Here is a 26,848-nt window from a genome sequence, read left to right on the forward strand (position 1 = left end):
TTACTCCGGAAAAAGGTTATACCGTTGTAAATGAGACCGCTAGAACAACCTACTGAAAAAAGAATCAAAACGATGCGAGAGGAGCTCTTAAACTTCACTTTCTTTTTCGAATTTTGTGTGGGAGATACCCGAAGAAGTGGACCGATATAGCCCATATTCCAACTTCATACATGACTCGATGATATAATATGATGTGCAAAGTCTGCACCAATCAGAAACTCACTGCGAGAACTATCTTGCGGATTTGCCATTTTCGTTGGTGCCTTCAGGGATTCTTGTAACTTTTAGGCCTATATATCAGAAAGTATGGACTTGCGCAAGAAAAAAATTATACCGTCGTAAAGGGAGCCGCAAAGACAACCTGCTGAAACAAATTTCAAAACGATCTGATAGGAGCTCTTAAACTTCACTTTATGTGAATTTTGTGTGGGAGGTACCCGAAGGAGTGGACCGATATAGTCCATATTCTAACCCGATCTATATCTGGAAGGAATAATACGATGTGCAAATACCACCATGAAATATTTTTTGAGTTTCCCAAATACTTAATTTTAGCTGATTCTGTCAGGCAAAATCGGGCGGTAGCGTTATATGAAGGCTATACCCAAAAATTGACCTATGTTGAAGATTTTTTGTGGAGAAGTTTCGAGACTGCAGGGAACACAAATACCGGGTAGTTCAGTAAAAAAATGTAGGCCAAACCGTAAAAATACCGAAAATCCGGATGTGTCGTTTTATGGGGGTTATTCCAAAACATGGACCTATGTGGACAATTTTTGCTGAAAAAGTGTTGTGACCCCTAAGAACCTCAAATGCCAAATTTCGGCTAAAACAGTTAAAAACTGTAGCTTAATCCTCAAAACACCGAAAATCCGGAGGTTCTGTTATATGGGGGTTATTCCTAAACATTGACCTATGTTGACAATTTTTTTGTGGAAAAGTGTTGCGACCTCTAAGAATCTCAGATGTCAAATGACAGCTATTTCGGTTAAAAATTATAACTAAAATCCTCAAACTACCGAAAATCGGGAGATACCGTTTTGTAAGGGATATACCTGACCTATGTTGACTGATTTTTGTGGAGAAGAGTTGCGACCCCTAAGAATCTCAGATGTCAAATTACAGCTGTTTCGGTTAGATATTGTAGCTAAAATCCTCAAAATAACGAATATCCGAAGGCACCGTTATATGGGGGATATACCTTAACATGGAACTATGTTGAAATTTTTTGGTGAAGAAGCGTTGTTACCCCTAAGAACCTCAAATATAAAATTACAGCTAGTTCGGATAACAATTTTAGTTCAAATTCTCAAAATACCGAAAATCCGGAGATACCCTTATATGGGGGATATACCTAAACATGGACTTATGTTAACAGTTTTTTGTGGAGAAGTGCTGCAACCCCTAAGAACCTCAAATATCAAATTACAGCTACTTCGGTTAAAAATTGTAGCCAAAAAAATGCCAAACAAAACACGTGCTATGTTGACATTTTTGGTGGAGACATTTCGTGGCTACAATCAAAAAATTTAGCTAAAACCCTCAAAATTCCGACAATAGGGAGGGGTTATGTAGGGGCTATACCGAACATTTTTGAACTTTTGTGGGGGAGGTACCTGAAGGAGTGGACCGATATGAATTATCTTCGAACTTAAACTAAGTCTGCACAAAATATTACGAAGGCCACATTATGAACCGAATCGGCAGATCCGTTCGAGAGTTGTCTTGCGCTCCAAGCACTACACATGGTGTCATAGGGGGTTTTTGTACCTTTCAGGCTATTTTCTCAGGAAGTATGGACTTGTCCTGATGAAACTTATACCGTCGTATGGGGGTCAGTGAATACAAGTTGCTACAACCAAAATCAAAGCAATTCGAGAGCAGTAGTTTGATTATCTAACGCATTTTTTGGTTATCGACAAAAATCGTTAAAATTAAAATGCTTATAATTTCGGTAATTAACGATATTATTCGGTAAGTTAGCGATCAATAAAAAGTACTCGCAGAGTTCTACCGATAAAACCATTATTTCGATGAGGCACATTTTGCCCGTATGAAACTGTTAACATACATAAATGCTGAGGATATAAATATATGCAGGAAACCTCAAATGTAAATTTATGGGTAGTTCAGGGAGATACCGTCATCTGAGGTCTATAACACAACATGGACCTAAGTTAACAAATTTTGATGGAGAAGTTTTGTCACTACAGGAACCTCAAATATCAAATAACGGTTGCTTCACTCAAAAAATGTAGGTAAAACCCACAAAATACCAAAAATCGTGTACCGTTATATGGGGGCTATAGCAAAACGTGGATCGATATAGCAATCTTCGAACGTGACCTGTCAATGGAAAAAAATCACTCGCAAACATATAGCATTCTTGCTTAATTATTTTGTACTCTGGAGTGATTACAACAGACGGACATACGGACATAACTAGATGAACTCAGAACTCTGTTCTAATCAAGAATATAGGCTTAGGTTTTAGGACTGCAATTAATGCAGTCTCTCCACTCGGAGACCAAAGGTCCTTTGTGTTCATCCTGTAAAGATAGAAATAAAAAAGTCTGTTAAAAGTCGTTTTTTAAGTTTAAAGACGCTCGGAGTTCCTTCCCCATAATCAGGTGAGGCTTCTTGAGAAAAGAACAATTACTGATGGGTCTATGCTAGATAGGTCTTAGGCAGAAGTGAACTGATAGCAGCCGAAGAGTCTGTGTCTAGTTTTTTTTTAACATTGGGCATAGTAGGTACTCAATCGTTTCAGTCTCCTCCTCATCCTCGCATAGCCTGCAGTAATCGACACTACTGTCCCACAGACTAGTTCTGGATCTTATGTGGCTGTGCCCCGTCATGACCCCTACAGCAATTCTGATCTCAGCCTTCTTAAGGATAAGCAGGGAAGATGTTCTACGGCTCGAAATAACCGGTCAGATAAGCCTCGATATCCTACATTCTGCCATTTGCGAGCAGATAGATCTCACAAAGGGGGAAGCACAGTTTCCTCAATTTCAATATTTGTAGACTGCGATCCAGCACGTGCCATCTCATCGGCAATTTCATTTCCAATTATGTCACAGTTTCCCTGTACCCAGCAGAAAGTGATTTCATTCTTCAGTCTTCCTAACAATCCTCTACACCTTTTAACAATCTTGGACTTGATAGAGCAGGATTTGAGTGCTTGGAATGCAACCTGGCTACGCACAAAAACAACTATCGGTCTCTCATACACACGCAAGTTGACCTGAATCAGTTCTAGGGCCTTTACAATGGCTAAAACCTCCGCTTGGAAGATGCTACAGAAGTGGTTCAGCTTATAAGACCGGCTTACATCGAGCTCCTCGCAGAAGAGTCCGGCTCCTGTGAGCTCTTCCATTTTGGATCCATCTTTATAGATGGCCAAGCTTTGTGGAAGTGGTCTTCCAAGTCCAGTCACTCCTAGTTGGAATCAAGATCCTAGCCGTTTTGAAGTTCATTATTGGTGAGAGGTAATAACTTATATCCATAGAGTCTTGACAGGCTCTTTTGTGAAGTATAGAAGCGTGTCCAGAACGCGACTCACTCCAGCACTTCATCTCTCTGAGGCTATTTATTATATTTAGTGGCTTATTATCCACCATTGCGTTTAGCGCAGCTTGAGGTGTGACGGCGCCGGTGATGAGATTTGATGCTGCGCGTTGTACTTTATCCATTTTTGACTGGTTTGACTTCGTATAAAGCGCATGCCACCATACAAGACAACCATATGTTAAGACGGACAGACCACAGTTTTATATATCCAATGTATAACCTGAGGTCTTAACCCCCAACTCTTATCTATTAAATTCTTACAGCAGTAAAGTGCGATCAATCCTTTCCTTGCGCGCTCCTCAATGTTCCCATTCCATCGTAGTTGATGGTCAAGGACTAACCAAGATATTTTGCTTCCGTTGAAAGACATAATTCTATACCATCCAAAACCGATAGTGGGAAGCTTTCGATTTTCCCCCTTCTTGTAAAAAGTACGAGGTCAGTTTTTGTAGGATTTATACTAAGTCCATTGAGCTTGGCCCATCTGTATAGTCTACAGAGAGCGCCCCGCATAAGTTCTGACAATGTTGAGGCAAATTTCCCACTTATAAGGATGACTACATCGTCGGTATAGGCCACGATCTTAGTTCCCAAGTTTTCGAAATCCTTCAGTATCTAATTTATTAACAAGAGCCAAAGTAGCGGTGAAAGTATACTCCCCCCTGAGGTGTGCCCCGAGTAACCGATTTTCTAATGGAACTCTCTCCCAATCATGAGTTAATGATCCTGCCTTTAAGCATCTCATCGATCCATCCTGTCAAGGTAGAGGAGATACCCAAGTCTTCCAAGACATTGTGAATTGATTCGAGCTTTACGTTGTTAAACGCTCCTTCAATATCAAGGAAGGCAGCTAGTGTGAAGTTCGATGCCTCCATATTCTTCTCGATGTGCCCACTACGTCCTGTAATGCAGTTTCGATAGACCTCCCTTTGGTGTAGGCAAGAATATATGTATATTCTTTATAGGATCGCAAATGATTATTTCAATACGTTACAAAAGGAAAATCAAACTTAATATAACCTCCATACTATGATAGAGGGTATAACAAAAAGTATATTCACATACATACATCACATGCATATGTATACCACATTCCAACGCCATATGGGTAAGTAAAGTGTCTGAAGATGCTGTCTGACATGTCAGGGGCATAAAGTGGCGAAACTCTAAAGCACCACCTAGCCCCTTAAACGTAACGAAGAATCCATGAAACGCAATGCAAAATGTGAGTAAAAACGTCAAAGCTATAAAAATGAGCAATAAATCGGCAATCTTACTAACAATGTTAACAATATAAGAGTATAAAACGAGTTTATTAAATATTGTAGACAGTAATTGGCCTCTAAGGAGACCAACAATGGTATTTACCTTGCCTTGGGTAGGTAGACATACAGACATGTGCAAAATACCTTTTGCACCGAAAAATTGAAAGGGCTTAAATACAGGAATTAAAGGTAAGACAGCTGTTTTTTTTTTTTTTTGGCAAGGTCATACGCCATTCTTCGGTTTTAGTTATTTTTTTTTTTGACAAAATCAAAATACATTATATAGCTGCGCATATTTTATTATATCAATGTTACAGTGGGTGTTTGTTTGAATTTATTAAATTCAAATTTAATAAATATCATATTTGATGCTCGACGTCATCAAAAGCAAACGGAAATTAATTTTTTTATTTTATCCAAACATTTTAACAACTGTGTTTATATTAGTTGACCAAAATTGGTAGTTAAAATTTGCACAGCTCCAATTTTTAAGCTGATTATAAATTGAAAAAACAGTATTTTTCGTCTAAAAATAGCAAAATCATCGAATTTTATTATCCGCAGATTTTTACCCTTGGTAGAGACTATGTTTAGAACGTTTTATTTCAATTTTATTATACAAATAAATTGTTTATTTAATTATGTTGCCATATTTATTTAGTGCGAAACTGTTGTCAATGCTGTTGAGTTTATAATTAAGATCACCATCTTCCTTATGGTTGCAGATATTATATGCATATAATTTGTTTCGTTCAGAAATGTGCCAAATCCGCGTAATAAATTAATTTAAAAAGATTTTGGATTCGGGTGCACGTAGCGTAGGAATATTATTGAAACAAACATAAAAAGTAACAAGTAAGAACGGCGTTAAGTTCGGCCAGGCCTAACTTGTTATACCCTCCACCACGAGTTGTATTGAAGTAAAGTGGAACAATTAGTTTCCTTTCGTTTATGAAGAAGACTAAATACCAACTTTCAGCAATTTGGTAAAACAATGTTGCTAACCTCCAAAATACCGAAATTCGGGAGTTACCGTTCTATGGGGGTTACATCAAAACGTCGATCTATACATGTAAATTTCTGGCGGAAAGTTTTTAGACTCAAAGAAAACTAAATACCAAACTACCGACATTTCGGTAAGGTAATAGCCTCCAAAATACCAAAAATCGAGAGGTGCGCTTCTCTTCTGGAATATTTTATAACTCCATGGAAGACTAAATAACAAATTTCAATCATTTCGGTTTAATATTGATGTCACAACCTTCAGAATTACGAAAACCGAGAGGTACAGCTCTATAGGGTCTATATGAAGGCGTGAACCTACACATTTCAGGTGGAAAGTTTTATATCCCAAACGAAGACTAAATACCAAGTTTCTGAACGAATACTAAATTCCAAATGTCAGCCAGGTACCGTTCTATGGGGGCTATATTAAGGAGTGGAGCTGTACCGACAAATTTCTGTGGAAAAGTTTTATACCCCCCACGAAGACTAAATACCTATACCGACAGATTTAGAGGGGAAAGTTGAATGCCTCCAACGGAGACTAAATACTCAATTTCATTAATTTTGATGGAATATTGTGACCACAACACTGAAAATACCGAAAATCAGGAGGTACCATTCTACGGGGGCTATATTAGGTCGTGGACTTATACCGACAAATTTTTGGAGGAAAGTTTTTATATCCCCAAAGTAGACAAAATACCAAATTTCAGCCATTTCGTCCAAAAAAACCCGTGACACCTTGTGTAGTGGTTTGAGCGCATGGTAACTTTCGAACTGATCTGCCGATTCGATCCAGAATTTGGCATTCATAATATTTTGTCCAAACTTAGTTTAAGTTCGAAGATAAGCCATATCGGATCATTGCTTCAGGTACCTCCCTCACAAAAATTCAAAAATGTTCGGAAAAATTGTGCGCACGATAAATCTTGAAGGGAAGGACCGATTTGGTCCATACTTTACGCATCCTATTAGATCTACCGGATATAGATCAGGTTTGAATATGGACTATATTTGCCCATTCCTTCGGGTACCTCCCACACAAAATTTCGGATAAGTTCACTTTAAGACCTGCTCTTGACTAACTTTGATTTCTGTTGAAGCAACATGCAATCGCTGTCTCAATTACGACGGTAAAAGTTTTTTCAGTTGCAAGTCCATACATCTTGGGAAAACAGCCCGAAAGTTGTAAAAACCCCTATGGCATCATATGTAGTAGCTGGAGAGTACAATAACTCTCGAACTGATAAACATTAGTTTAACTTCTAAAATGGCCCATATCGGTCCTCTTTTTACAAGGCGTTTACACCAGACAGTCTGTCTTCAAATACAACTCTGATTTACTAACACATACATACATTTATCAGTAGTCTCTCTGCTGTCCATAATTTTTTCACAGACAGCAGGGTTAAAAAATTTTGGACATTTTTTGTAAAAATGCAAACTAATCGACGATTTTCATTCATAATTTTACAACTGTTTTTGCAGTTGTCTGGACGCCCACGTCACTCAGGCAAGTTTTGGGTTTTTGACAATCAATACATGCACTCAACTGTCCTGCCATGTGTAAAGGCAGGATTAGGATACCTCCCCCACAAAAGTTCAACATTTGTGTCCAAGTGCAGTTAAGGGTCTGTTCGGAGATCCTTTGGAAATTTATACCGATGATGTTCTTTGTGGACCTGTTTACAGCCATATTTCGTGGACAAGTCCATGCTTCCAGCATACTGGTCCAACAGGTATATAACAGGTATACGATATCTAACTGAAATAACTAGAGGGCGCGATATCTATTGAAAAGATATGACTCTCAAAATAAGATCCACTTCCGTAATGCACTATGTCGGTCCATTCTCTCCTCCGCAAACCTTTTGAACTTTAATCCTAATCCACATTTTTGTCGGCAGGTTCAAATGTCCAAAAAGTGACACAAAATTCTAAAAAGATCCTAAATACATTCGATCTGTCCGTAGATGAAAGTTCCAATTCACATAGGCTGAGGGTTTATCTCTGTCGGCAAAGCAGACTGATACTCTTTTACTTGTTTCAAATTTATTTTGTGAGTTTGTTGAAGAATTTGTAGGAAAAATAGGTCGGAGTTATTCTTCTATTTTAGTTAAATTTCACGCAAAAAAAATATTTTTTTTATTCTATTCGCTTCTCGAATGCACGACAACATCCCAGCAAAAATACTCATTACAAATTGGCCTACTTTCTCATTATTTTAACACATAGGGAGTAAGTACTTATTTTTTGGCCGCTAAAAAGTAGATAAATAAGTAGTTACTCCCTGGTTACTTCAAGTCGTAACTATTTATTTAAGTACTTATTTATTTATTTTTAAGTGCCAAAAAATATGTACTTACTCCCTATGACATGTCCGTGTTAAAATAATGAAAAAGTAGGCCAATTTGTAATGAGTATTTTTGCTGGGATCTAGCGGAAGATACGGAGAACGTTCAAATAAAATGGGGTATACTTGAAATAAAAATATATCGAGTAATGTTCATTTTGAAAAGCGTGTTAATCGCGAAATCCTCAAAATCACTTGATGCGCATGCGATTTCCCGATACAACGAATGGTTTTCTTTCATCATGCGTGATCCTGCACAGAAATTTAGCACTGATATTTGGCTATATTTTTGTAAAATATGGTCCAAGTACTTATTTTAGTTTTTGTGTAATAATCTTCTTAAATAGGTAAATCAAATTGCAATCCTCAACTTAAAACGCGTTTTTCTCGAAACTGGATTTTTTGAGATATGCCACTCTTTGAGTAAATGAGCGATATGTGAAAGCTGAGCTGGTGCAGTTCTTCCATCTGAGGAATATAAAAATATCAGCCGCCAATCCCACTGAACATGGGCCCGAATAGATGTCACGATACCCAACAACATACCAACACATGTCCCGCATGCCAATTGGGACCGTAGGACACATTTAGGATGTAGGATGCATTGTTTTGCTACCCGGATAACCCCACTCATTTGTCTCCTGATTGTTTATGGCCACAACCAGTCCAGGTTTGGGTCTGGATGCAGAGGAACCAGAACCTGATAACTGAAATAATACACGAACGAACACATGTATATGCGTTGCTACAAGACAACAACTAGAATCTACATCTCTAATCTCCTCATGATTAGCTCATTTGTTTCTTAATTCCAACGGAGGTTTAAGTGTTTTAAAGTTATACCTAGGTCATACCTACATATTTTCTATTGATGTGAAGCAGAGGATCGGCGAATCCTTTGTTGTTATCATCTAGCCCCGCCTGCGCTTTAGCATTTTTAACAACATTGTTTACCTACAATCATGTTCTACCTTGTAGCTTATGATGAGATTATGGAGCAGATGATGATTTTGGATATGCCCAAACAGTGTCAAAATTACATGTTATAAAAAATGCTGTTAAGCAGGTGTCATTTGATGGTTTCAAAATATATTCCACTATCAGATTGAGTGATTACGCTACCAAATTAAATTTGGCATCGATATGTGAATAAAAATTACTCACATACATCACTGTGGTGATGATTTTTATCATTTAACTGGTGCCCATAGCACCTGGGTGATGTCTCTCAAAGGAAAAAACAACAACAACATTACATTTTAAATGATTGACTCTTGACTGGTCTATAAAAACCGTTATAACTGCTTATTTTATGTTTTTGTTTTGTTTTTTTTTTCGAATTGTTTATTTTTTTATTGGTGTTCATGATTAAGTCACGTACTTAACTACAAAATTTTGAGCACCGTACATTGTTGTTCAGCAGTCAGTCGGTCAGTCAGTTGTGCCATTCACAGTAGCGTTGCGGTGGCATCGTGACAACGATCTATTAAAAGACATGTTCAACATAGCTGAGCTGAGCTTCAATTTGCCATTTGGCCAATTGAATGCCCGAAATCATGTAGCCAAATCGTCGTCACCGTTGCCGTCCGTTGTCATCGTATCTATTGTTTAAATATTACAAATCAAGAAGCAATATAAATTAAAGACATAAATAACACATTATCAATCGATTTCAGAGCTATTTAAATCGATATCAAGGCTTTTGCGATGTTACCTATTTCTTTCAGTAGATATTTTGCTGTTGTTGCAATTTTATTGAAGGCATTGACAGAAATGGCATTATTCGCTTTTGTTTTTGGTTTTAAATTTATGTCCATGTGTATATTTTAAGTAATTGTCTGTAAATAGTTTGACTTTAACGCTTTATTAAAAAAATATTTGAATTGTATTAAATCAATGTTACAATACATACATAGAATAACAAATCTTAAAAGGCATAAAGTCCAAATTGTACTTTTCTTAGGGGCAAAAATTTTCACAAAGTTGAATTTTGTTGGAAATCTGTGGTTTGCCATTAGAAGCAATGTCCTAAAAGTTCCCATCGATGCTATGTGTGCAAAAACAGTTATTAGGGGTCGAAGGACATTTTTGAGGATTTTTTTTTTTTTTGATTTAAAAAAAAACGCAAGACTTATCAAAACTTTAAAATTTAAAAACTAATAAAAATAGGTAAAAAAACTTTTTAAGTTAAACGGTTTTATGTTAAACATACATTGCAATGTTTAAGATAAATGTACTAAAAACCAAAAAATAATAAAATAGATACAGTCGTGGGAATTATAAACATATGCATAGACTAGACTAAAATAAAACCGTGGGGCACGTCAATTGTCTACAATCGTTGATTAAAATGTTTGTTTTGTAATGTTACACCATAATTAGGCAGTTGTTCAACCGACAACGATGGACGTGTGATAAGTAGGGCTAGAATGTGGAAACAAGCTAGCAAGCTCGATTATAAGCGAGTTTTAGGGTTTCATAGTGGTGAGCGAGTAGTACTTTGTCGATTAAAGACAAACTACGAGCAGTGAAACGCTTCCTCGTCAGGCAGCAGTGTGAATGTCCACCGATAAACTAGTTGAAACATCTCTTTTATTTACATGGAGTGTATAACTATTGGAATTTCTATGTGCAAGAAATAGTAAGTAATTTCCTCACCGTCTGCGGGCCAACCACCTAACGACGAATTAAACGATTCTTCTATCGCACATTAAGTCTATAATTTGTAGACAATTGACGTGCCCCACGGTTTTATTTTAGTCTAGTCTATGCATATGTTTATAATTCCCACGACTGTATCTATTTTATTACTTTTTGGTTTTTAGTACATTTATCTTAAACATTGCAATGTATGTTTAACATAAAACCGTTTAACTTAAAAAGTTTTTTTACCTATTTTTATTTTCTAGTTTTTAGTTTTTATTTCGCATTCTGTTTAATTCGTTTAGTGCTTCATTATTGCAAGGTTTCTTGCCCGTTAGTTTATTGCAGTCCAACTCCTCTATACGTAGTCCCTGCAAAGATCTTACTCTACTAAGAGCCACGTAGGCTTGACCTTCTTCAAACAGTTTCGCACCTAAGTATACGACTGCGTGATCCACAGTGCTGCCCTGCATTTTATGTATAGTAGAAGCCCATGATAGTATTAAAGGCAACATTCTTCTTTCAGCCGTCCCGTAATTGTACTTAGCTGGAAACTGTATGGCTTTCGGGTGTATAAGATGTACAGTGTAGTGCACTGTATTCTTCTTGTCAAGCCCTTTTATTTGATACCCATATTGGTGGGATTGATAAAAAAATGTTATCAGCCATCTTAGATTTCAATTTTGCATAGTAAATTGTATTCTACTTGTTGAGATCTTTCATTTGATACCCATTTTGAGGGGACTGATAAAACCTAAGTTATCCGCCATTTTGTAGAGGCCGCCATCTTAGATTTTAATTTTATATAGTACATTGTATTCTACTGGTTGAGCACTTTCATTTGATACCCATATTGATGGGATTGATAAAACCTATGTTATCCGCCATTTTGTAGCGGCCGCCATCTTGGATTTCAGTTTTTTATAGTATATTGTTTTCTGCTGGCTGAGCACTTTCATTTGATACCCATATTGATGGGATTGATAAAACCTACGTTATCCGCCATTTTGTAGCGGCCGCCATCTTGGATTTAATTTTTTTATAGTATATTGTTGTTGAGCTTGTTGAGCCCTTTCATTTGATACCCATATTGATGGGATTGATAAAACCTACGATATCCGCCATTTTGTAGCGGCCGCCATCTTGAATTTATAATGATAATGAATAAATATAATTGTATTGTCACCAAAATCCAAAGTGTATACAAAATTTCAGATTAATCGGTTGACAGGAAGAGGGTGAAATTTGAATTACTAAATTTGACCCAAGAATAAATAATAAAACAAACGGGGTGAGCTAAATAAAACCATTTAAAAATTATTAAGTTTGATCGGGTCGAACTTCTTATAACCTACACTATAAAATATTTTGAACTTACTTACTTAGCTTTCCCATTACAGAACATTTGTTCCATAGGCCGAACTAAGAAAAGATCTCCATTCCTCTCTATTTGTTGCTTCGCACTCTGGAATACCGCGCCTTTTCATCTCATCATCCACATGTTTGCGCCATCTATTCCTTGGAATGCCAATTCTGCGTGCACCGCCAAGCGGTCCGTATTTATACGCCTTTTTAGCGGGTTCATCATCGCTCATTCTTATGATATGGCCTAGCCAACGCAGTCTCTGCATCTCGATACGTTTAACAATATTGATGTCGTTGTATAGCAGATACAGCTCGTGGTTCATGTGACGTCGATATTCACCGTCAACACAGATTGGTCCGTAGATCTTTCGAAGAATTTTTCTCTCAAACACACTAAGCACTGCTTGCGCAAGTACCCAGGCTTCGGAGCCATACATCAGCACGGGTAGTATCAGTGTTTTGTAGAGCTTTATTTTTGTTTGACGAGATGTGGCTTTGTTTTTAAACTGCTTACTTAAACCAAAGTAGCATCTGTTGGCCAATACAATTCTTCTTCTTATTTCACAACTGATGTCGTTTATTGTGTTTACGAAGGTGCCGAGGTAGACGAAGTCTTTTACTATCTCAATATTGTAGGAACCAACTTCCACAGTCGGTCCGAGCGCAATGGACGCATTGCGCGTCGACACCATCAACTTGGTCTTCCCACCGTTTACCGCCAGACCCACTTTAGCAGAGTTACTTCTTTTACTGATCGGCCCATGATGTCTATATCATCAGCATAAGCAAGTAACATGTGGCTATTGGTGTAGATTGTGCCTCTTCTTTAGACGTTTGCCTCTCGTATAACCTTTTCTAGCAGAATGTTGAATAGGCCACACGAAAGGCTGTCTCCTTGTCTGAAACCTCTTTTGGTATCAAACTCTTCGGAGAGGTTCTTTCCTATTTTAACTGAGGACCTCGTGTCAGTTAGTCATTTTACAAAGCCGGATGAGCTTTGCGGGGATACCAAATTCAGACATGGCTTGGAATACCTTTGAACGCAGCGGGCTGTCGAAGTCTGCTTTATAATCAACAAAAAGGTGGTAGGTGTCGATCTGCATCTCTTGGGTCTTCTCCAGGATTTGCCGCACGGTAAATATCTGGTCAATGATGGACTTGCCAGGTCTAAAGCCGCATTGGTATGGTCCAATTATCTCTTTGACCATAGGCTTTAGTCGTTCGCACAATATCCCTGACACGATCTTGTAGGCAATAGGGAGTAGACTTATGCCCCTATAGTTAGAGCATTCAGTCTTATCTTCCTTCTTGTGGACGGGGCACAGGATACTCAGGGTCCAATCGTCGGGTACTCGTTCTTCCTGCCAGATGGTGCTAACTAGCTGACGAATACACCTTATCAGCGTGTCGCCTCCGGTTTTGAACAGCTTGGCTGGTAAGCCATCGGCCCCTGCTGCCTTATTATTTTTCAGCCGATTTATTGCTGACCTTACCTCATCTTGGCTGGGCGGTATACAATATCATCTTCTGGGATTGGGACTGTGGTATCTACGTCGTCTTCGCTGCTATTGGAAAAATGTTCTGGTAGATTGGAAAAATGTTCTTTCCATATCCTGAGTACACTATCTGTATCAGTTTCCAAATTACCTTGCTGGTCTCTACAGGAGGATGTGCCTGTACCAAAGCCATCAGTTTGATGCTTGACTCTTTGGTAGAATTATCGGACTTCATTCTGGTTCCTGTACATCTCGATTTTTTACACTCCCGCTTTTCTACCTCTCTCTTTTTTCTGCGGAAAAGACGTTTCTCCTCTCTCCTTTTCTCCCTGTATCTCTCTCGTGCGCTACGCGTTGCTACGGATTGTAAACTAGCCCTATATGCCGCGTTTTTCTCTTCGGTGGCAGCACGACACTCCTGATCATACCATGGATTCCTTGGTGGAGGTCTCTGGTATCCAAGTATGGATTTTGCGGCTGTTTGCATGGAGTGGGCAATGCTTTGCCATTGCGCTGATATGTTATCGGGATGAGGAGTGCTTTGATTGAGCAATTGGGCTAGTTGAGTGGAATATTCTGTGGCTATCTGTTGTGATTGCAGCTTGCCGATGTCTAACTTTCGTGTTCGTACTTTCTTTGCTACGTTTAAGCGGGTGCGTACCTTTGCTGCAACAAGGTAGTGGTCCGAATCAATGTTTGCGCCTCGGAACGATCGTACATCCAACACGCTCGATGAATGTCTTCCATCTATCACAACATGATCAATTTGATTTCTTGTTTTCTGACCTGGAGACAGCCAGGTGCCCTTATGAATATCGGGATGATTAGATCTGGTACTGCTAACTACCATGTTTTTTGCAGCTGCAAAGCCTATCAGCCTCATACCATTGTCAGATGTTTCACTTTGGAGACTGAATTTCCCGACTGTTGGGCCAAAGATATTCTCCTTTCCAATTTTGGCATTTAAATCGCCTATTATAATTTTAATGTCATGGGCATGGCAACGTTCATATGTTTCTTCTAAGCGCTCGTAAAATATATCTTTGGTCTGTTCGTCCTTTTCTTCAGTGGGAGCATGAGCGCAAATAAAGCTGATGTTGAAGAATTTAGTTTTTATTCGAATTGCAGCAAGTCTTTCATTCACTTGGGTGAAGCTGGATACCAGATGTTTTAGTCTCCGACTAACTACGAATCCACAACCAAACTCATGCTTTACGTCATGACAGCTATAATACAGTGCGTCACCTTTAGGTGTTGTTGTGACGCCTTTCCCAATCCATCGTATTTCCTGTATGGCAGTAATATCGGCCTTGTACTTTTCAAGTACGTCTGCCAATGCGAAGGCTGCACGTTCTCTATAAAGAGTGCGAACATTCCAGGTGCAGATTCGCAGATCATGGTCCTTAAAACGTTTGCGGGGTACGTCAACTTTAGAGGGGTTTGTTTTTCTTTTCTTTCGTTTTTTCATAGTAGGCTGTTTTTTCTAGGGGAGGGTTACTAACCCTACGCCCAAACGCAAGTTTTTAACGTTCTTATGGGTGAACGCGCGGCACATGTTAGCTCACTACCTTTAACGGGTGTTAAAGGCAGTTCCCCAGGTGGCACCACGGGGAGGTCAGTCTCCACTTAGGATGAAAGAGGGACCAAGATAAATCCTGGGCTTTGCCATGTTAAAACCGGTCAGGACCGTTGCTTGGTATCTTCCATCCCCTATTTTGAACTACCATGGAATAATGAGTTTCCTTTCCTGTTCACAATTTTAGGTGGAAAAGTTTTTGACCACTGTTACTGCAAAAGCCTAAATTATGTCTGGCTGGCTAAATTATGTTATGGCTGAATCGATGTGATGTAACCACAGATCTTCTGGAGTTAGTTGAGTAGGTTTGGCAGGGCAGTTGAAAAGGTACAATGTGTCGTGCGGGCCTCTGCGACATGCTGTGCAGATGCTTTACACGGTGTCATCGATCCTTACACTATAGGAATTCAGACGGCTGCACCATCCCCAGCGTAGTTGAGCCAAAACTACTCTGGCTTGTCGTGTCATCTGACGCTCCTCAGCATGTTCTTCGAGGACCGCATTCACCCTATATTAGTTTATGGCATCACTGACTACATCCGTGGGAATACTATTTAAACCTGATAGGCTTGTTGGTAGGCAAGGCTTCTTTATCTGCACCCCAAGTACTGCCGGCAAGTGACTTGATGAGTTTGTTCCTACAAGCTTAGTCGCAAATAGCTATGGCATGCGGGGAAAACATGGGCATGCTGTCGAATGTAACCCCTAAAATTTTGGGGTAGTTTGTGGTCGGAATTCTGCTACCATCGACTATGACATTTAACTCTATTCTTACCTCTGTCGTCCATGTGATGAACAGAGTGGCCGTAGATATAGTGGCGGATAGTTCACAAATGACATCTCAATGCCGTCTGGAGGGGGCGGAATACAGGAGAGGTAGTGGTTAACAGTTCCGGAGAACTGGGAACTTGGACTTCCTATTCCTATTCCACGTATGACTGGCGTCCACACATATAATTGATTATCCAACGTTTCAAATTTGGCCGGAAGGTTGTCTGCTCGATGTCCTCAAACAGCATGGAGTGCTTGACAGTACTAAAGGTTTTTGATAAGTCAATCACCATCACACGGCTTGCTATGGTTGAGTCCTCGACTAATATATGTATGTGGAGTTGGTGTGCCGCGCTGTTGTCGTGCTGCTAACGCAAACAATGCTGATGCTACTCAGAATACGTCGCCTACATTACGTTAAGGGGAATTTTTGCCATCGTAGAAAATGTGATGTTGTCTGGCCAGGAAACCAAAGAACCAAAAGCGAAGTCGACTGTGTATCCGAATTGCCTACGTGACCCCAGCCATATATAATTTTTTATTTTAACTTTGTATTAAGAAAATCGACTGTTTAAATAATGGATGGATGATTTGTGTGTGTTTTACCTCCTATATTAAGATTTGGTTCGTCCAATTTTGTCTAATGTAAACAATTATTTTCGTATTTTTATGTTCTTAGTCATATTTACCAGCATTAAAATATCTAAATAAACTTCATTTTTTCATCATTACCACTAAAAAACCCACCACAACCAACGCCATGCTGTGACGTAGAGTATAATAAATTAAACCCCTGGTTTACTGAATTTCAACAAATATGTAATATTTTTTCGTCGTCTGGCGTAAAATGATTTGAGGCAGGTTAGTGTCATGCTAAAACTTCAACACTCAATGTCGTCTGCTGCTGCCAGTGAGCAACTAACAACACCACTATCAACACCACAAAACACCATGTCCAAGTACTTTAATGATCTTCAGTCAAAATCACATACCAACACACACATACAAACCTATGATTAATGATCATTAATGGTGTGGTGGTAAAGACAATGAAATATAAATTTGTATGTAAAAAAAATAAACTTAAATGAAATATTGAGTAAAATATACTCCCGCTTTTTTCACTTATCCGCAAGGTTTTTGTTTTTCAAACTCCACAGATTCATTCACGAAACTGAGTATCGAAACTATGTGTCTTTTGAAGTTATTACACAAAAAAGTGATGGTATATTAATTTGTTTTCTCATGGGATTAAGCTATTTAAATCGACAATATGACATACTTTTAAAGTGTTTAATATTTAAAGTTATTTATTACAGTATGTACTGTAAATAATTACATATTTATTTTATAAATATTTTCAACATACATATTCCTTTTCAATATCTTCTACAAGTGTACATGTAAAGTTTGTTTTTCTTGTGAAATACCGGTAAAGTTTAACTCGACTTGTATATGAAACAAATGCTTCATTCCGAACCGCATAAGTCATTTGAACTTAACTTAAGTGTATCGATTTCGATGTCCTTCTTTGTGCATTTTTATTAGTTTTCATATTTTTTGGTAATAAAAATAAATAAATAATAAAACTATTTGCAAAATTTATGCAAATATTTAAAATATTTATATATATTTTGTTAATCGTATGAATTTGATTTAATTTTATTTATTCACTTTCGACATCATCATGATGGTAGATGGTAGATGACGAAGGTGAATAAATTCCAAAAGAGAGTAGCCAAATATTATCAAAAATTTCCACTAGGTCACTGAATATCGAACGATATTACCTGTCCCAAATCGTTTTTATCATATTTACATATCGACAGATTTGGTAACAGTGCAAATCACTTGACTTGACATAGATCAGTAAAATATGTTCTTGAAGCTGAACGTAAAACAGATTTGAAGTGGCCTCCTCTACTTTGAGTTTTCCATCAATGACGGTATTAGCTGCGTTTGCCCCCCCCCCCCCGAATTGGATGTAATTTGGGATTTTGTGTTTCTAGAGTTAAGAAATCTTCAAAAAAAAAACTGATTATATATGTCCACGTTTTGTTTAAGGCCCCATATAGCAGTACCGGCCGATTTCAAGTATTTTGAAATTTTGTGTCCACGATTTCGGCCTAATTTGGATGATAATTGGCAATTATAGTTCCTAGTGCTCAAAAAACTTCTCCACGTTTTGAAATAACCTTCACACAGCGGTACCGCCCAATTTCATGTGTTTTTAACTTTCTGCCGTAACTTGAAATGTTGAATAGTCCCCTTATAACGGAACCGCCCAATACAGGTATTTTTAAGTTTTATTTACATTTTCGGCTCAATTTGGATGTATTTTGACATTTATGGTTTCGAGCGTTCAAAAAACTTCAAATTGTTGACTTTGACTCTGGGTTTGGCACGACGATGCTCATCTCGCTCATTTACTAGTCCCGTAGCCTCTACTTGGAAGTTTGGTCTCCAAGGGTATTCGACCAGCAGGTACAGTATCGGCCAAAACTAAAGCACCCCCTCAGTCAATTTTTTTGATATGATAATTTTTTAATGAAAACTAAATTATAAATTTATTTTTTCTTTTTCTTTTTATTTATTTATATCTTTATAATTGAAAAATACAAAAATAAGGAGATCAGAATTTAATAAACAAAAGTTAAAATTCAAAAAACATTTTAGGTCGCAAATATAAGCGTACAAAACTAAAGCACCCCCACCCCATTTGAGGTACAGCAAAAACTATTGAAATCAATATTTCGTTGCTTATCCTCTATTCTGGATGACACAATCACATCTTTTAGGCATAAAGGATACTATATTATTAATTATTGCAGGCGAAATAATCGGTTTTCGGAAAATTTAGCTTAAATCCTCAAAATACTGAAAATCGGAAGGTACCGTTATATGGAGGCTATACCCAAACGTGGATCCATTTTTGGTGGATATGTTTTGTCACCACTAAGAACCAAATTACAGCTAATTTAATAGGAAAATGTGGCTTAAATATCCGAAATACCGAAGATCGGAAGGTACCGCTATAAGGGGGCTATACCAAAACATTAGCCGATATTGTTCATATTCATCCAAAAATGATGCTACAGCATTCTCTGGTCAAATACTAAATCCCTTAGGTTTAAAAATTAGCAAAAGAACGGTAGACGCCGGCTTATTCAGTCGACGACCACCAAAAAACCTTCCGCCTCCATGTTTTACAGCTTCTTTGCAATATTTAGGATTTAACGATTGCCCATTTGATCCAAGCCTTTTACCATCTGAATACTTTAAATTAAAAATAGATTCATCGGAAAACAATTCAAATGGGTCTTGGCGAATGCCAGTCTGGCTCCTTCATTTTTAGTCGATATGAAAGGTTTTTTTTGCTGGTCGTCGACTGAATAAGCCGGCGTCTATCGCTCTTCTGCAATTCGTTCTTTTGCTAATTTTTAAACGTTAGCGTATTGTATTTGACTAGTGGATGCTGTAGCATCATTTTTGGATGAATATGAACAATATCGGCTAATGTTTTGGTATAGCCCCCTTATAGCGGTACCTTCCGATCTTCGGTATTTCGGATATTTAAGCCACATTTTCCTACTAAATTAGCTGTATAGCCTCCACATAACGGTACCTTCCGATTTTCAGTATTTTGAGGATTTAAGCTAAATTTTCCGAAAACCGATTATTTCACCTGCAATAATTAATAATTTAGTATCCTTTATGCGACGTTCAGGGGTGATAAAATCGGGCGATGCTGATGGAGACAATTATGGGGAGATGGTCTGAACCAAGAGTAACAACGAACTTCGATACTCTCCGCTAATTCTGGTAGGGGCGTCCTCAATGACCGTGCAAAACGTAGAGTTATCAATCTGCTTAGCCAGCATTATATCCCTCTGGTCGCTTCCGAGAACCGAATGCCATAACTCATGATGAACATTAAACTCCCCCAAACCGACGATTATGGCCTACCAATAGCGGGCTATTGTTGAGCCTGTAACCTGGAGTACAGTTATTTATCGGCGGGATGTATACGTTCAGCAAATCTACCTCAACAGTTCCACACCTGACTGCTATCACCATACATTCCATGTACGGGTCATTAGAGCCAGGCTCAAGCGAGATAGGTCTATATTAACTGGTGCAATAGGAAAACTAATCCCCTACCACCACTTCTGGCGCGATTCTTCCTCAGTACGTTGTTACCATCACAACCCTGTAAGCTGCAGTTGTTGTTGAGCTTGGTTTTCTGCACCGCACAGGAAACCGACTACGATATTCTTCCGACTCATCAAATCCACTATTTCCTCGAACTTAGCTCGGAGTCCATTGCAAATAAATTACAAAAACTGTATTCATTCAGCAAACATAGTCTCTCGAATGGACGAAGCAGGAACAAACTCTGAGATGAACCCTCTCCCGACCTCTTTAAATTTAATATTCGTATGTTGTCTTCGTTGGGAGCGCTAGAAATTTATTGTTCATGTTTTAATATAGCCCCCTATAGAATGGTATCTCCCGATTTTCGGTATTTTCTAAAACCTAATTATGACTCCAAAACAGCTGAAAATTGGTAGTTAGTTAGGTTATAGGTTAGCTAGGGATAAAAATTATTTCCAGGGAAAATTGTCGGTATAGATCTACTTTTTTGTATAGGCCCCATAGAAAGGTACCTCCGCATTTTCGGTACTTCAAGGCTTCTGCCTCATTATCGCATTGTCTGAAATTTCGTATTTAGTCTTCGTTGGGAGAGTTTCATTAAAATATGAGTGTTTTTTATATCTTCTTGTCTTTTTGAAAAAGATAAAACACCAATAAATAAAAAATGTTAAAAAATTAAAAAAAAATCAAATTTGTTAAAAAATTAAAAAATAATGTTTGGTTTTTCACAAAATACATATAAAACTATAATACTATATATATAAATTAAATTTTCATTTATGAAAAATAGCTATAATTTATATAGTTATATAATTAATAATTACTTACTTACTTACTTAGCTGGCCTTTTACAGAACATTTGTTCCATAAGCCGAACTAAGAAAAAATCTCCAATCCTCTCTGTTTGCTGCTGTATTTTCCCAATCTGGGATATGTAGCTTTGTGATATCTCGTTTCACTTGTTCGCTCCAACGAATTAATTAATAATTAAAAACCAATTTTTTGCCAATGTAATTTCGATAAATTTAAAATAAAATATAATTTAAAAAAAATTAAGTTACAAAGGTTCTAAAAACTTGAAAATCAGCATAGTATATTGTTCTCCATGATAGAATCACTCAAATAAAACACTTGCCTTTTAATTTTATCACAATTTTTAATATACATAAATGCAAGCGTTTTATTTGAGAGATTCCACCATGAAGAAGAATATACCCTGTAGGAAACATGGGGACATGTGTCGACATGTCACCACTTTGTCTACTACAGTTGAACCTCGATTATCCGTGAATCGATTATCCGGGAACCTCCATTATCCGGGATAGAAAAGAAATGTTGGTCTTTTTTCCATTTCCTATATTTTTTGTTATAAACATTATTATCCGGGAGTAAAAGCACACTTTCCAATAAATTTGATTAAGCAAACAAAAGGTAAACAAAAGAAAACTGGAAATTCTCCCATATTACACAATTTGTATATTAATTGTATCACAAAAACCATGGGACAAAGTCAATTCAGATGAATCTGATGATGGTATTATGTATCCTTTTAAAATTTTGAAGATTACCTTTAGAAATATAACAAAAATTACTGACTCTATTATTATTGTACAATACTAAGCCATTTTTAATTAAAAATATGTTCAAAAACTGCATAAAAACATTGACTCCATTATCCGTGAAAATCGATTATCCGTAATGCCTCCGGTCCCGACCATCACGGATAATCGAGGTCCTACTGTATTATGGTGACAAAGTCAACACTTTGTCAACAGGTTGTCAACAATTGATACTTTTACCTTAATAAGAAGAAGCATTGTTTATAGTGAAACTGATAGCCCAACGAAGCATTTTCTTAATTGTTTGGCATAAAATAATATGTTTTTGTGAAAAATCAATATGGAATCTTTAGAGAAGATGACGAATATTGTCCCGTCTCACTGGAAATGATGAACGCAACTTACATCTGACATTTGGACACGGCATAATAATGAGTTAGAATGTTGAAGGGTTATTTGGCAAAAATTGATTGCGAGATTTTTGCAATGTTTATACGGCTGTAATGTAAGAAAATTTAAGGACACTTTATTTATGCTTATTTATACATGTTTATTCTTTTCAATTCTTAGATGTTATATCAATATTCAGCGAATCGCCCTAATAAAAAGCGAAGTGCAGCAGAAGAAGAAATATTTTAAGCAGATAAATCACACCAATTCTTATGGCCAAGAACCAGCAATTCTTAGGCGATGATATTTCTGACAATGAAAATGATATTTTTTATTATTGGTTAGTCAGCCTTGAAAACATAAAAAACATACATTTACTAATTTTGTGCTTATGTGGAATCTTGGGCTTAGCCCTTTATAAAGATTAAAAGACTGTAATACGCAATTTGTACTTTTTAGTATTTTCATAATTATATGTAATCTTTATATATAAAACTCAATTGTCGTTTGTTGGTAATTGAATCAGTTGAAAACGGCTAGAGCGATTTGGATAATTTTTTGTGGAAATGTTAGTCATAGTCCAGTTTAGATTTTTATGCAAAGAAAAATTGGCCACGCCCACTTTTCCGCCCACTTTTATAAATATGTTATATCTACGGAACTACTCAATAGATTTTCCTGAAATTTGCAGGGAACGTAGAGTGATGACCCACGGTTGAAATAGGCTACATATTTGGTTGAATTTCGGATCGGGCGGGGTACCTCCCCTATGCCCTATTTTTGTAAAAATGCAATATTTGCAACAATTACAAATGTATCGCCTTGAAAATTAATTTCCGAGTCAATGGCGATTGTGTCTCCGACCTTACGTGCTTATTTGGGGCATTAAGACTGGACAACGCCCACTTTTTTAAATATGTTACATCTACGAAACTACTAAATCGATTTTCCTGAAACTTTCAGCGAATGTACAGGGTTGGTCCCCGATAAAAATAGGCTACATATTTTTTGACTTTTGGATCGGGCGGGTACCTCCCCTATGCCCTATTTTTGTAAAAATGCAATATTTGGGAATTTATTTGCGAGTCAATGGCGATTGTGTCTCCAACCTTACGTACTTATTTTGTGACTTAAGATCCGACCACGCTCACTTTCTAATTAGGTTATATCTACAGTGGATTTTCAAGAAAATCTTTATAAATAAAAATTAAATATCGTTCGTTGGTAATGGCATCAGTTGAGAACGGCTGGACCGATTTTCGACTTGGGTTTTTATGCAAAGAAAATTTGACCATGCCCACTTTTACGCCCACTTTTTCAATTTTCTATTTTTATCATTTCTACAAAAACTACTGAACCGATTCTCCTGAAATTGCCAGGGAATGGGGAATTTCCCCTATTTTTTAAAAATGTTATATTTACAATAATTACGAATGTATCTATTTGGAAGTTAATTTGCGAGACAATTGTGGTTGTGTCTCCGACCTTACCTACTTTTATAGGAACCACAGACTTGACCATACCCACTTTTTAAATATGTTACTTCTACAAAACTACTGAACCGATATTCGTGAAAATGTCAGGGAATGTACAGGCATATTTTCTTGAATTTTGAAGAGGACATATTTAAAAAAAACGCCTTACCTTTATGAATAAAAATCAAATGCTGTCATAACCCAACTTAGGTTTTTTGGAAAGAAAAGTTTACCACGCCCCCGAAAACAGGTTACATATTCCAGAGGGGGCAGGGTACCTCCCCTATGCGATATTTTTTTTAAAAAAACGTTATATTTGCAAAAAATATGTATGTATCGGAATAAAAATTTACGGATTAATCTACAATCTAGGTACTTCTTTGGGGCCTATAGGCCCGAGCAAGCCTGTTTTTTTAGTATGTCATAACTCCAATACTACTGAAGGGATTTCCATAAAATTTGCAGCAAAGGCTCAATGTTTGCCGTTGTTATGTGGGGTACCTTCCCCATTCCTTTCTGTTAAACGCTATATGTATAAGCCAAACTTATGATTATATCGGTTTCAGCATACATTTTGGTAGGCAATGAAGTTGTGTGCACCCTAGGACCGGACCAGGCCCACTTTTTTTAATATGTTATATCTTGAAAACTGATGACCACGCCCACTCTTTTCAAAACATTATTTTTCCAAAACTACTGAACATAATTTTCAGAAAATATTCAGGAATGTCCCGTGGTCCAAAATGCTATATATTTGTAGACGAATTTCGGGGCCTATTATTTTATAATCGGTGTATTTGTTAAACTTATGAGTGCATCAGGTTGCAAATTAGTTTTCGAGACAACGGTGGTTGTCCCCCGATCAAGAAAAACTATATATTTACAAATGTACTTCAATGGTGAGGTTCAATGGTCCATCAGCCATGAAAAGCTAAAACATATAGGTCTAAATAAGCGGGAGAATTCGATTTAATCATTTTTTTACTTTTATTATTAGATCCCTTTAGGATAAAGACAGTGACATGGACGATAATAAATCCTAAAAGGCACAAATTGGCGAAAAATCCGACAAAGTCCGTAGGGGAAAAGAAAGGTTACAGACAAAATCTGTTGATAAATTTAAAATCCTCCTCGGTTTGACAATGGACCGAAGAAGTGAGGTAGAAAATACCTACTTTTGAATTAAAACTCATTACGACGGGCCAGCAACGCGGACCGGGGTCTGCTAGTTCTTTAATAAAATATACTACTTAAACAAAAGTATAAGTTCATCGTCTTATAAAATACACTATATAGCCTTTTAATCTATAAAAAGTTTCAAATAGGCCAAAAAACTTAATAGTGAACAATTTGGTACCAATGTCTCCATATGACCCTTTATGTACTATTGACTCACTACCTCCAATGTCTCTATTGACTCACTACTTCCAATGTCTCTACTGACTTACTACCTCCAATGTCTATACTGACTCACTACCTCCAATGTCAACACATGGTTCCTCAGGAACTACTGACTTACTATTGACATACTAGTTCCATTGTCAGTACTGACTTTCGAATGACACGTTCATAAAAAATGTCTATAGGAAATTACATTAGTTGTCTACAGTTTGTCAGTAGTACTGTTGACAATGTCAGTAGTAAGTCAGTATAGATTCACTATTGACATTTCCTACAGGGTACCTATTGAGGCTAAGCGAAAAATTATTTTCTAGTTTTTAGTGAATTTATAAATAAAACACTGTAACTCAATTTTTTTAATTTTTTTTAATTTTTAGTAATTATTTTTTTTAGCAAAACATTTTAGTATATTTTCAGATTTTTTTACTAACGGTTTCAGAGATATCGCGCCTTGAAAAAGTAAAATTCTGTAAAAACTACATGCAAAGAAATACACATAACTTCTTTAATATTGGTCCCATTTGAAAAAATTTTTTTTTGTATGTTTTGTTGCTTTATCAACTATTAAATAAAAAATTGCACAGATGGCTTGGATGCTATTTTCGCGATTTAATATTTAAAATTAATTTTTAAAGATGTTCGACCCCTTCGATTTTCTTTAAATTTTTTATTTGGTATTAAACTACATTCAATTACAAAAATTTTAAGTTCTAGTGCTAATGGGGTTCAGACGATTACTATTTTTTCTGAATTTTTTAAAATTTGTCAATTCATTTTTTCCTTTATACCTTTGTGCAAAATTAAATATTTTATTAAAAAAATTAAAAGTTTCATTTATAAATATTTGTTTTGATTTTATATTTATGAATTTATCTCAAACATATTAAAAACTGCGTCATTTTTCGATTTTGAAAATGCATCAGCGAAAATTCCATTAGAGCCCACTGTGCATTTTTTTCTATTTTTTATGATAAATATATAATATATAATGATAAATATGTACTCTTAGCTTCAAAAATACAGGAAATACAAATTTTGGACAAAGGTATTAAGCAAAAATTGTATTGACAAATTTTAAAAAATTCAGAAAAGTTAGTAATCGTCCGAACCCCATTACCGCATAGGACTTACAATTTTTGTAATTGAAAGTAGTTTAATACAAAAAAAAAATTAAAGAAAATCGAAGGGGTCAAACATCTTAAAAATTGATTTAAATATTAAATCGCGAAAATAGCATCCAAGCCCACTGTGTTTTTTTGCTATTTTCTATTAAATAGCTGATAAAACAACAAAACATACAAAAAAGATTTTTTTTTCAAATTGGACCAATATTAAAGAAGTTATGAGTATTCTTTGCATGTAGTTTTTACAGAATTTGACTTTTTCAAGGCGCGATATCTCTGGAACCGTTAGTCAAAAAAAATCTGAAAATATATTAAAATGTTTTGCTAAAGAGCAGCATCACCACAGCAGAAAATAAAGGAAATCAAAAACCTCATCTTGGAAAAAGGGTCCGGTTTCACTAAGACATCTCCAGGTAGAATCCTCAAAATACCTGAAATGGGGGCTATAGGAATAAATGGACTCATATTGTTTTTGGTTTCATCTTCATGTAATGTCATTAAAATCTGAAAAGTGTGAAAAGTTTTAGTTCGACTGGTCAACTGTAACTGTGTTAAAAATAGTTACTAGATTGTAACTAAACTGACAACAAAGCAAATTAAAAATAAATAAAACACTGTAAAAAATAATAATTAAATAAAAATAATTAAAACAAGTAAGCAAAGGCTTTAGTCGGACGGGGCCGACCATGTGATACCC

This window comes from Musca autumnalis, unplaced genomic scaffold (genome assembly GCF_047663935.1).
Source record: "Musca autumnalis isolate F117 unplaced genomic scaffold, ASM4766393v1 scaffold_5, whole genome shotgun sequence".
In the NCBI taxonomy this organism is placed as follows: Eukaryota; Metazoa; Arthropoda; class Insecta; order Diptera; family Muscidae; genus Musca; species Musca autumnalis.